Here is an 11,577-nt window from a genome sequence, read left to right on the forward strand (position 1 = left end):
GATGATGATGTATGGAGTACAGAGTTGATCTACCTCAAGATCTATGTCTAAACCCTAAGGTGTAGTTGTGTATATGCGTATCCTCTACTATGGCTAGGGTCCGGGGTTTATATAGACACCCCAAACCCTAGGTTACATGGTCGGTTCGCCCCGATCGGCCTCCACTTGCCCAGCACGTTTGGTCTTCACGAGAGTCCTCCAAGAGGTCCCGAGTGGGCCTACTATGTCAGGTTCGGTCCAGCCCATGCCATACGCCGAGGACCCCTCAATGCAAGACTCGCTCACCCGGGCCGTCAAGCGCCTGGTCATCCTTTCCTCCTCCTCCTCATCCGACGACCACGGCTCCTCCGACGACGACGACCATCCACCAACCGCTGACGGGTACAGCTACACCGGCGACCACTAGGTGAAAGGGCCGGCCCGGAAGTGGTGATTTAAGTTTTTATTTCAAGTTTTAGATGTAGTTTCAATTTGTCCGTCGTTTATGTGAATTGTGGTGGATGTTTTGGTGAACTTTGCTGCTATTTGCTATGTCCTATTGCTATGCCCGGAGGTTGATCTACGTACTTTGATCCACGTTGCATGATCTAGTATGGAAATATGGGTTCGGATATGAGAGATACGGATGTGAACGACGTGATTTGAGAAGTGCCCGGTTACTATCCGTGAACGCGTTCGTGGGTATCGGAGGGGCCGGATTTGCCAGTCCGAGTGTAGATGCTCTTATGGACTAAAGTTTTAGAACTCCCGAGGGCACCTGCACGGTTTCAAATCCGCATCTAGAATAGAAGGCAGATCGCACGTATTGTTGAGTGTGATTTAAAGTTGTCGTGCTGGCTTATTTTTGTGTAAAATAAGTCGGCCGACTTCCGAACTTTTGGGACCGGAGGAAAGATGCCGACTGCACACGCAATAACACTTGCCGACTACATCGAATAGTATATGTTCGCTTTCCACGGGAGGAATCCCGTATGTGAGGGAAGCACCAGAAAACTCCGAGGACCAAACAGAGACACGTCTGTCTGAGCTGGGGATGGATATGTGCGGGTGCAGCGCTTCCCCCGTGCAAAAGCGCAACGCGGCAGTAAACCACTTGGATAACCACAGCGCCACGCGTCCTCGGCGCAGAGCCTCTATATATTCCACCCACGGGCGCGATGCCTCCTCCTCCATCACCAGCAGCTAGATCATTCGTCCACCATAGCCGGTAACAGAGCTCGGTCGGCAGGCACCGATTCAGCTAGGAGGAGAGCAGGAGCTAGGTAGCCATGGCCGTCCTACGCGCCCTCACCCGCGCCCTGGAGGACCTGGCCCACGCCCTGGTCGCCGTCGTCCGCGCCCTCGCCGACCTGGCCAGCCGCATGACCCACGCCAGCGCCCGCGCCTTGCCCAACGCCATAAGCCGTGCCATCGGCGCCTGATTTGTATACCCTCCGGCGGTACCTCTGCACCGGATCGTCGCTCCTCTTCGTTAGAGGTACTCCACCGAAAGAGCCTTCTCATCGTTATTGAGACAATCGGGCATGTTGAGTGTGATTTAAAGTTTTTTTTCTTGTAATAATAATATAATAACTCGGCCGACATCCGAACGTTTGGGACCGCAGGAAGATGCCGACTGCACAGAATAATGCACTTGCCGACAACTTTTTTTTCTTTTTAAGGTGAACCGCCCACTCTAGGCATTTTATTCATCATATCGGCGGTCTACATCCGATTGCACTAAGGCAACCAAGAAATCAGGGATTACATTAAAAGAGATTACATTTAAGCTACTAGATAAACCCTCATTTGCACAGCGATGCGCAAGCATCCCTTCTAGTGTAAACAATGTCAAATCCCTGGAAATTCGAGAGGAAAGACTCAAGACATGGTCTAATTTGGGGCTAGGATAACAATTTGGTACCACATTTACGTCAGGGCACAGAAAACCATCAAAATTGTACCTAACCCGTAACGCGGAGCACTGATTGTCTAATTTAGTCGCGAAAACAGGAAACTGACAAATAGGCCCCACCTGTCAGGCTGACGTGGTGAAGACCAAAAACTTTGACCGACTGATGTGGCAAATGAGACGTGGGCCCTGCCCAAGTGTGGTGGTTTTGCGTAAATAACTCCCAGATGATCAAGAGCTACAACTCTTAAAGAAGATCTTCTCTCACTTACATCCATCCGTGTTTATTTTGATAGTCCCTGCTGCCGGTGGATGCCACTTTGCCTTACCGAGAGTAACACCCGAGCTTGGCATGCCCAGCACATGCAGTGCTTGAATCAGTTCATGAATGAGATCCATAGACCGTGAAGGCTGGAACTTTATTTCCTCATGTGTGTATTTATTCTTGCTGCTCCAAATGGCCCACATAACTGAGATTGCAATCGCTGCTTTGTCTTTGCTCATGAAGTTTCCATCCAGAAGATCTCTCGACCACGTCAATGGGTGCAGCTGTGGTAGTTTGAGATCGAAAAATCCATCAGCTTCCCTCCAGAACAACAGAGCATGCTCACATTTGATTAAAGCATGATACAGAGACTCATCATCATGACCACACATTGGGCAAATAGCATGATCGCTAATGTGCCTCCTGCATAACTCGCGGTAAAGAAGGGAGAAAGCCCTTCACCACTCTCCACCAGAACACCCTTATCTTAGGTTGGACATGTAGCTTCCAAAGAGCTTTCCAAGTAGGTTCCCCAAGCGAAGAGCTACTAGCACGGTCCGGTCCGGTGCAGTACCATTTCTGTCCATAAGTATTCGGTATGCTGAACGAACAGTAAATCTACCCGACCTTTCAAAACCCCAGGCCCAAAAGTCATCGTTTTTGGCCTCGACATGTTTAAGATTGCACAAACGTCAGGGGCAATGAACAGCTTGCTGACGAGCTCCTCATTCCACTCCCCTACTTCATCTAATAGGCCCGCAACAAGATGTACATAATTATCAGACAATCTGCAGACTGGTCGTAAACTGGGAGTTCCTTGTATCCAATTGTCATGCCACACCTCCGTCGTCATACCATCACCGATACGACGAATGAGACCACCCTTAAGCGCTTCACTGCCCGCAATGATTGCTCGCCAAGTAGCTGATGGTAACAGGAGCTTCCCTATGGATTTGCAAAGCATTTCTCACTCCAACCCGAATAGAAGCACCACACCGTGGGCTAAAGAAACCTGAACTCTTGGCCTTGTTTGCACACTGACCCGATCCCATACGTGAGGCAAAGCACTAGAAAACTCCAAGGCCAAACAGAGACACGTCCGAGCTGGGGATATGTGCTGGTTCTGCGCTTCCCCCGTGCAAGTGTGCCGTCAACCACTTGGATATATAACCACCGCTACGCGTACAGCTCCACGCGTCCCCGGCGCAAAGCCTCTATATACTGGCCTGCCGGCGCGAGGCCTCATCCATCACCAACAGCCAGAGCATTCGTGTTAACTCCCCTGACAGCTTGGCCCCACCTGCCAACGAGGCGCGGGCTCGGCCCAGCCGCGCCCGATGCAGCAACCAGCGCTACTTCGGCCCAGAATGGCACAACCGGCCCGGTCCAACTATCCCCACTACTTGAGCCACAGCTGCCTCGCTTTTCCCCTCATTCAGTGGATCACGAACCCTAACGGCGGCGGCTTCCTCTTCCGTTCCCCTTTCCTCTTGTATGAACCCTAGTTCGAGTGAGATCGCTTGTAATCGCCATTACTCTGTACTCTGAGAGATTGCTACCAGTTAAATACATCGATCCCCATCCCTGCTCCTAACATCTGGTATCAGTCGCCAGAACACCACCACCCCATCCGCCCGATCTGGCTCACCTCATCAAAACTCGAGGGATCCGCCACGGTCGTTTCATCGTCGAAACCATGGATCCATCCGCAAAGGCCTACCTCGACAAGCTCACAGCGACGATGGAGGCCAACATCGCGGCCCTCACTGCGGTCACCGCCCGCCTCGACGATATCGTCGCATGGCGGCCGGATCTGGAGCGCCGCGTCTCTGATCTGGGTGACGCGGTCACCGCCCTCCAACAGGCGCGCCCACCTCCCACCACCGACACCAACGGGGGCGCGCCACCACTCCACACTACGGCGCCACCGCCCGTGCTGCCCTCCGACAACTTGGGCCTGGCGGGAGGCGATGAGGACACCCCTCAAGGGTCTAAGGACCACGGCGATTTCAACCTGCATCGGGGGAGGCCGGCGGTGTCGTTCCAGATGCCGCCGCCCCTCTCGGCCAACAGTCAGATCGAGATCTTATCTTCTCCTTTTGCGCATGCTAGTCAGATGCTTGCGGGCTTGACAAGCCCACCCTTCCATTTCGTTTCCCCAATTCACGGGCGAGAACCCGAACATGTGGAAAACGATGTGCAAGCAGTATTTTTCCATGTTTGGCATTCACAGAACCTTCTGGGTTCCCATGGCCGCCCTCAACTTCTCGGGGGCTGCGGCCATTTGGTTACAGTCACTCCAAAAGAAGCTCAATAGCTTCGATTGGGAATCCTTCTCTGCCCTGTTAACTACACGATTTGGTCGCGATCGTCATCAACTGCTCATTCGTCAATTTTACACCATTAAACATACATCCACCGTGGTTGATTTTATCGAGCGCTTTGAATTGATCATTAATCATTTGAGCTCTTAGTCAGACTCTATTCACCCATTTTATTTTCTCACACGTTTTGTGAAAGGATTATGGGCGGACATCCGAGCGGTGGTCATGGTCCAGCGACCACCCGACCTGGACACGGCCTGTGAATTGGTGCTGCTCCAGGAGGAGGTGGCCGACAACGCGCGTGCGGAGGTGCAGCGCCCCACGCCTACGCGCCCTCCCGACGCATCGCCGAGGCTCAACGTGTTGCTTCCTCTGGCGCGCGCGACACCACCAGCTCCAGCCACGGATCGCCGCGGCACAGACGCCGCACGAGCCGACTCATCCAAGCTCAAGGCCCTGTGCGACTACCGCAGAGCGCGCGGCCTGTGCTTTAAGTGCGGCGAACGATGGGGACCCGACCACACCTGCCCGACGTCGGTCCAACTCCACGTCGTCGAAGAACTTCTGGAACTCTTCGGCATCGACGCAACATCAGCACCAACGCAACCAGAAACCGCTCAAGATGAAGTAGTCATGGCAATATCCAAACCGGCCCTAACGGGGGGCGTATCGAGCAAGGCGTTCCAGTTATGCGTGTGGATCCAAGGGCGTGAGGTGCTGATGCTAGTGGACTCCGGCAGCACAACGTCCTTCATCAACGAGCGCCTGGCAGCGACCATCCAAGGAGTCCACCCTCTCCCACGCGCGTACCAGGTGCGCGTGGACGATGGGGGAGCGCTCGCCTGCTCTGCTAGTGTGCCACAGTGCCAATGGTGCACTCGGGGCCACCAGTTCATGACGAATATGAAGGTGCTGGTGCTTGGGACATATGACGCAATCTTGGGCATGGACTGGCTCGAGGAGCACAGTCCCATGACCGTGGATTGGCGCGCGAAGCTCATCGAGATCCCGTCAACCGCGTGGGCAATTCGTCTACACGGGCACGAGGCTACTTCCTCAACTTGCACCGTCATCAACGCTCTCCAACTCCAGCAACTGTGCAACACGGATGCCATCACGCATATGGCGTTGATTTACACGACGACCGGCGAGGGCAGCAACAGCACCACCTCGCCAGAGATTCAAGCTGTCCTAGAGGAATTCGCAGATGTGTTCAAAGAACTAGAAGGGTTGCCACCCCGCCGCCACTGGGACCACAAGATTCCGCTCATACCAGGAGCCCAGCCGGTGAACATCCGATCCTACTGGCACAAGCCAGAGCACAAGAAGGAGATCGATGCACAAGTGGAAGAGCTTCTCCGCAAGGGCATTATCCAGAAAAGCAGCAGCCCCTTCTGCTCTCTAGCTATCCTCGTCAAGAAGAAGGATGGGACATGGAGGCTCTGTATCGACTACAGACACCTCAACGCCATCACTTACATCGCCAAGTACCCCGTGCCTATCATCGAAGAGTTGCTGGATGAGCTGCACGGTGCAGCCTGGTTCTCCAAGCTGGATCTGCGATCGGGCTATCACCAGATTCGCTTGGCAGAAGGCGAAGAGTACAAGACCGCGTTCCAGACGCATTCAGGCCACTACGAGTTCCTGGTGGTTTCTTTTGGGTTAGCGGGTGCACCGGCCACGTTCAACGGAGCTCTGACGACCACCCTCAAACCAGTCGACCGCAAGTGCGTGCTCCTGTTCTTCGATGACATCCTCGTGTTCAGCAAGACTCTGCGAGACCACATCAATCACCTGCGACAAGTTCTGCAACTTTTGCGCCGAGACCAATGGCACGTGAAGATGTCCAAGTGCGAGTTCGGCCAGCACAGCCTATCATACCTAGGGCACGTCATCAGCGATCAAGGGGTGTCCACGGAACCAACCAAGATACAGGCAGTATCCAACTAGACGACTCCAACTGATGTCAAAGCAGTCCGCAGCTTCTTGGGGCTCGCTGGGTACTATCGAAGATTCGTCAGGAACTTTGGAATCATAGCTCGTCCACTGTTCAACCTTCTGAAGAAAGGGGAGCCGTTCGTCTGGACACCGGCCACAGATACAGCATTCCAGCTACTCAAGCAACACCTGATCGAAGCCCCAGTTCTGGCGCTGCCCAACTTCGCCAAACCATTCGTGATCGAGACTGACGCATGTGACAAAGGGATCGGGGCGATACTGCAGCAGGATGGTCACCCGATTGCTTACATGAGCAAAGCCCTGAGCCCCGATACCAAGGACTCTCGACCTACGAGAAGGAATACTTGGCAGTTATTGTGGCCGTAGACCAGTGGTGTCCCTACCTCCAACATGCCGAATTCAGCATCCTTACTGATCAGTGCAGCTTGACGCATCTGATGGAGCAGAGGCTTTCGACACCATGGCAGCAACGGGCTTTCACTAAACTGCTGGGGCTCCGATACATCATCAAGTACAAAAAGGGAGCCGAGAACACAGCAGCGGTTGCCTTGTCCAGAGCAAAAACAGCTGAAGTACTACACACCATCAGCGTGTGCCAACCAGCGTGGCTCAAAGATATTATCAACAGCTACAACACCAACCCACAGGTGCAAAAACTCCTGGAGCAACTAGTTGTTCGAGAGGATCCAAAAGGACGATTCCAACTACATAACGGACTGCTCCGCCGTGGCCGCATCTGGTTGGGGGGAACCACAGCTATGCAACAACACATCATCGCGGCTTTCCACGACAGCCCAATGGGTGGCCACTCCGGCTTCCTAGTGACCTATCGCTGCATCCGCAGGTTGTTTCCCTGGCCCAAGATGAAGGCGCATGTGCAACAGTATGTGCGGTGCTGCCAGGTTTGTCAATAGGCCAAACCAGACCGCACAACTTCACCAGGGCTATTAATGCCATTACCAATCCCCAAGGAGTCGTGGGATCTCATCACCATGGACTTCGTGGACGGATTGCCGCAATTGGGTCAACACAATTGCTTGCTTGTGGTGGTCGAACAAGAGAACTCGGTTTGCCCACTTCCTTCCCCTGGCTCACCCCTATACAGCAGCTAAAGTGGCTATCCTCTACATGCAACAACTGTACAAGCTGCACGGTTTTCCCAGGGCTATTGTATCTGATCGCGACCCAGTTTTCACCAGCCACTTTTGGCAAGAACTGTTCAAATATGCAGGTACAGAATTGCGCATGAGCACGGCGAACCACCCGCAGACTGACGGCCAAACCGAGAGGGTGAACCAATGCATCGAGACTTATCTGCGCTGCTTCGTACAAGCGTGCCCGAAGCGATGGAGTTTCTGGGTACCTCTGGCGCAGTTCTGGTACAACTTCTTGAAGGAAATATGCCCTAGAGGCAATAATAATGTTATTATTTTATTTCCTTATATCATGATAAATGTTTATTATTCATGCTAGAATTGTATTATCCGGAAACATAATACTTGTGTGAATACATAGACAAACCAAACGTCACTAGTATGCCTCTACTTGACTAGCTCATTAATCAAAGATGGTTATGTTTCCTAACCATAGACATGTGTTGTCATTTGATTAACGGGATCACATTATTAGGAGAATGATGTGATTGACATGACCCATTCCATTAGCTTAGCACCCGATCGTTTAGTATGTTGCTATTGCTTTCTTCATGACTTATACATGTTCCTATGACTATGAGATTATGCAACTCCCGTTTGCCGGAGGAACACTTTGTGTGCTACCAAACGTCACAACGTAACTGGGTGATTATAAAGGAGCTCTACAGGTGTCTCCAAAGGTACATGTTGGGTTGGCGTATTTCGAGATTAGGATTTGTCACTCCGATTGTCGGAGAGGTATCTCTGGGCCCTCTCGGTAATGCACATCACATAAGCCTTGCAAGCATTGCAACTAATGAGTTAGTTGCGAGATGATGTATTACGAAACGAGTAAAGAGACTTGCCGGTAACGAGATTGAACTAGGTATTGAGATACCGACGATCGAATCTCGGACAAGTAAAATACCGATGACAAAGGGAACAGCGTATGTTGTTATGCGGTCTGACCGATAAAGATCTTTCATAGAATATGTAGGAGCCAATATGAGCATCCAGGTTCCGCTATTGGTTATTGACCGGAGACGTGTCTCGGTCATGTCTACATTGTTCTCGAACCCGTAGGGTCCGCACGCTTAAGGTTTCGATGACAGTTATATTATGAGTTTATGAGTTTTGATGTACCGAAGTTAGTTCGGAGTCCCGGATGTGATCACGGACATAACGAGGAGTCTCAAAATGGTCGAGACATAAAGATTGATATATTGGACGGCTATATTCGGACACCGGAAGTGTTCCGGGTGATTTCGGAGAAAACCGGAGAGACGTAGGGTTACCGGAACCCTACCGGGAGAAGTAATGGGCCATATGGGCCTTAGTGGAGAGAGAGAGGGGAAGCCAGGGTGGGCCGCGCGCCTCCTCCCCCCTGGTCCGAATTGGACTAGGAGAGGGGGGCGACGCCGCCCTTTCCTTCTCCCTCCCCACTTCCTTCCCCCTCCTAGTAGGAGTCCTACTCCTACTAGGAGGAGGACTCCTCCTGGCGCCCCAATAGGGGCCGGCCGGCCTCCTCCCATTGCTCCTTTATATACGGGGGCAGGGGGCACCCCTAGACACACAAGTTGATCCACGTGATCATATTCTTACCCGTGTGCGGTGCCCCCTTCCACCATAATCCTCGATAATATTGTAGCGGTGCTTAGACGAAGCCCTGCGACGGTAGTACATCAAGATCGTCACCACGCCGTCGTGCTGACGGAACTCTTCCCCGACACTTTGCTGGATCGGAGTCCGGGGATCGTCATCGAGCTGAACGTGTGCTAAAACTCGGAGGTGTCGTAGTTTCGGTGCTTGATCGGTCGGGCCGTGAAGACGTACGACTACATCAACCGCGTTGTGCTAACGCTTCCGTTGTCGGTCCACAAGGGTACGTAGATCACACTCTCCCCTCTCGTTGCTATGCATCACCATGATCTTGCGTGTGCGTAGGAATTTTTTTTTTTGAAATTACCACGTTCCCCAACACTCGTCGCATCACTCCGCCATCGGGATGACGCCGTTCAAGGCCATGTTTGGGAGAGAACCAAGGCACTGGGGGATCACTGCATCAACATCGTCGTCGGTACCAGCGCTGCAAACCTGGCTTGAGGAATGGGCAGTTATGCAAGATCTCATCCAACAACAACTCCATCGCGCACGCCAGATCATGCAAGATCAGGCGAACAAGAAGCGCTCCTTCCGTCAGTTTCAGGTCGGTGATCAAGTCTTCCTCAAGCTGCAGCCTTACATCCAAACCTCAGTGGCCCCTCAAGCAAATCACAAGCTCAGCTACAAGTACTACGCTCCGTTCAAGATCATCGACAAGGTCAATAACGTCGCCTACAAACTGCAACTTCCCCCTCAAGCAACGGTGCACCCGGTATTCCATGTTTCGCAACTTCGGCAAGCGCTACTCCCAGGCGCAACAGCATCCACAACTCTACCATCAGAAGCAGGCGACACGGCGATTCCGATCAAGATTCTCCAAACAAGATGGCGCAAGAAGAATGAGATCATGATCGAGCAAGTCCAAGTCCAATGGTCAGCGGGCGCAGCACTCGACACCACCTGGGAAGACAAGCAAGCGCTTCAAGCTCGCTTTCCTCATGTGAAGGCTTGGGGGCAAGCCTCGTCTCAATGAGGAGGGGATGTTAACTCCCCTGACGGCTCGGCCCACACCTGCCAACGAGGCGCGGGCTCGGCCCAGCCGCGCCCGACGCAGCAACCAGCGCTACTTCGGCCCAGAATGGCACAACCGGCCCGGTCCAACTACCCCCACTACTTAAGCCACCGCTGCCTTGCTTTTCCCCTCATCCAGTGAATCACGAACCCTGACGGCTTGGCTTGTAATCGCCATTACTCTGTACTCTGAGAGATTGCTACTAGTTAAATACATCGATCCCCATCCCTGCTCCTAAAAATTCGTCCACCATAACTTGAAACAGAGAGCTCGGATTCGGCAAGGAGCTTGCTAGCCATGGCGTTCCCGGCATGCGTGTAGTGCGGGACCAGGGAGAACCCGTGCCGGTGCAAGTTCATTGGGCCCACGCTGGGGATCCTGGCGTTCGTGGTGACACGGCGTCATAGAGTGGCCGGTGGGCGCGGTGGTGTACCTGTTCCGCCACCGCAAGGGCCGCCGCATCATGGGCCACCCCTCCAGGGTCGTCTACCCGTGCGTCTCCACGGCCATCCCCATCTAATCCTATTCTCATCCTAATCTAATCCCTTCCTGTATGCTGTAACCTGGTCGGTCCGCCTGAGTTTGTGCATGATTGATGAAGAAGATTTCAATAAAATGGGTGTTGTTTTGTGTGTTTGTCTTATAATCTAAGGCGTTTGCGGTGTCTATATGCTTTGTGAGGAGTTTGCTATAAATTTGATTAGTAGGAGTAGATTGCTGGGTTAACTGACTGATCGGGCCAAATACGAGTTCGAGATACAGAGGTTCATATAGCAGAGGCCCGCGCACCAGAGGCTTTCTCGTCAATATTACTGTTCTCGTTGCTCCTCTCGAGTTCAAGATTTTCTTTTAGCAGGAGAGTTTTGTTGGCGAACGGCGGTAGTCATCCATATGGGCCTACCTTGTGCAGATGCAGCAGCCCGCAATAAGCCTTCATAATAACTAGTTTCTCTGCAGGGCCTCGTGAAAAGGAAAATAATAACGGGCGTATCTGTACCCTCTCGTTTAGGGTTTCTGGCTCTGGCGGCGATCCCATCGCCGCCTAGAGTTCTCACTGCTTCTACTTACCGCCGGCTGTTCCCCACGCCCTGGTCATCTCTTGATCGGCAGGGGGGAGTTTGGTTCGGTTGTTTGGGCGCTTTGTTTCCAGGCGAAGGAAGAATCACAGATGGCGGACCAAGCGGAGTCGGCGTCGTCGAGCGGGACAGGAAAGAACCTCGAGGAACTGCTGCAGCACCTGGATCTCCAGGATGACGAACTTGATGATGTGGTTGTAGGGGAGGAGGAGGTAAAGAAGTTCGAAGCAGATGCCAAGTGGCTGGCGATCGGGA

At 52.9% G+C, this 11,577-nt stretch overlaps 1 pseudogene; it reads left to right on the top strand.

Annotated features, from left to right (window-relative positions):
- Nucleotides 1-10,543: 10,543 nt before the first annotated feature.
- On the top strand, nt 10,544-10,766 carry LOC125507729 (annotated as a pseudogene).
- The last annotated feature ends 811 nt before the right edge of the window (nt 10,767-11,577 follow it).

This window comes from Triticum urartu, chromosome 5 (genome assembly GCF_003073215.2).
Source record: "Triticum urartu cultivar G1812 chromosome 5, Tu2.1, whole genome shotgun sequence".
Lineage (NCBI taxonomy): Eukaryota > Viridiplantae > Streptophyta > Magnoliopsida > Poales > Poaceae > Triticum > Triticum urartu.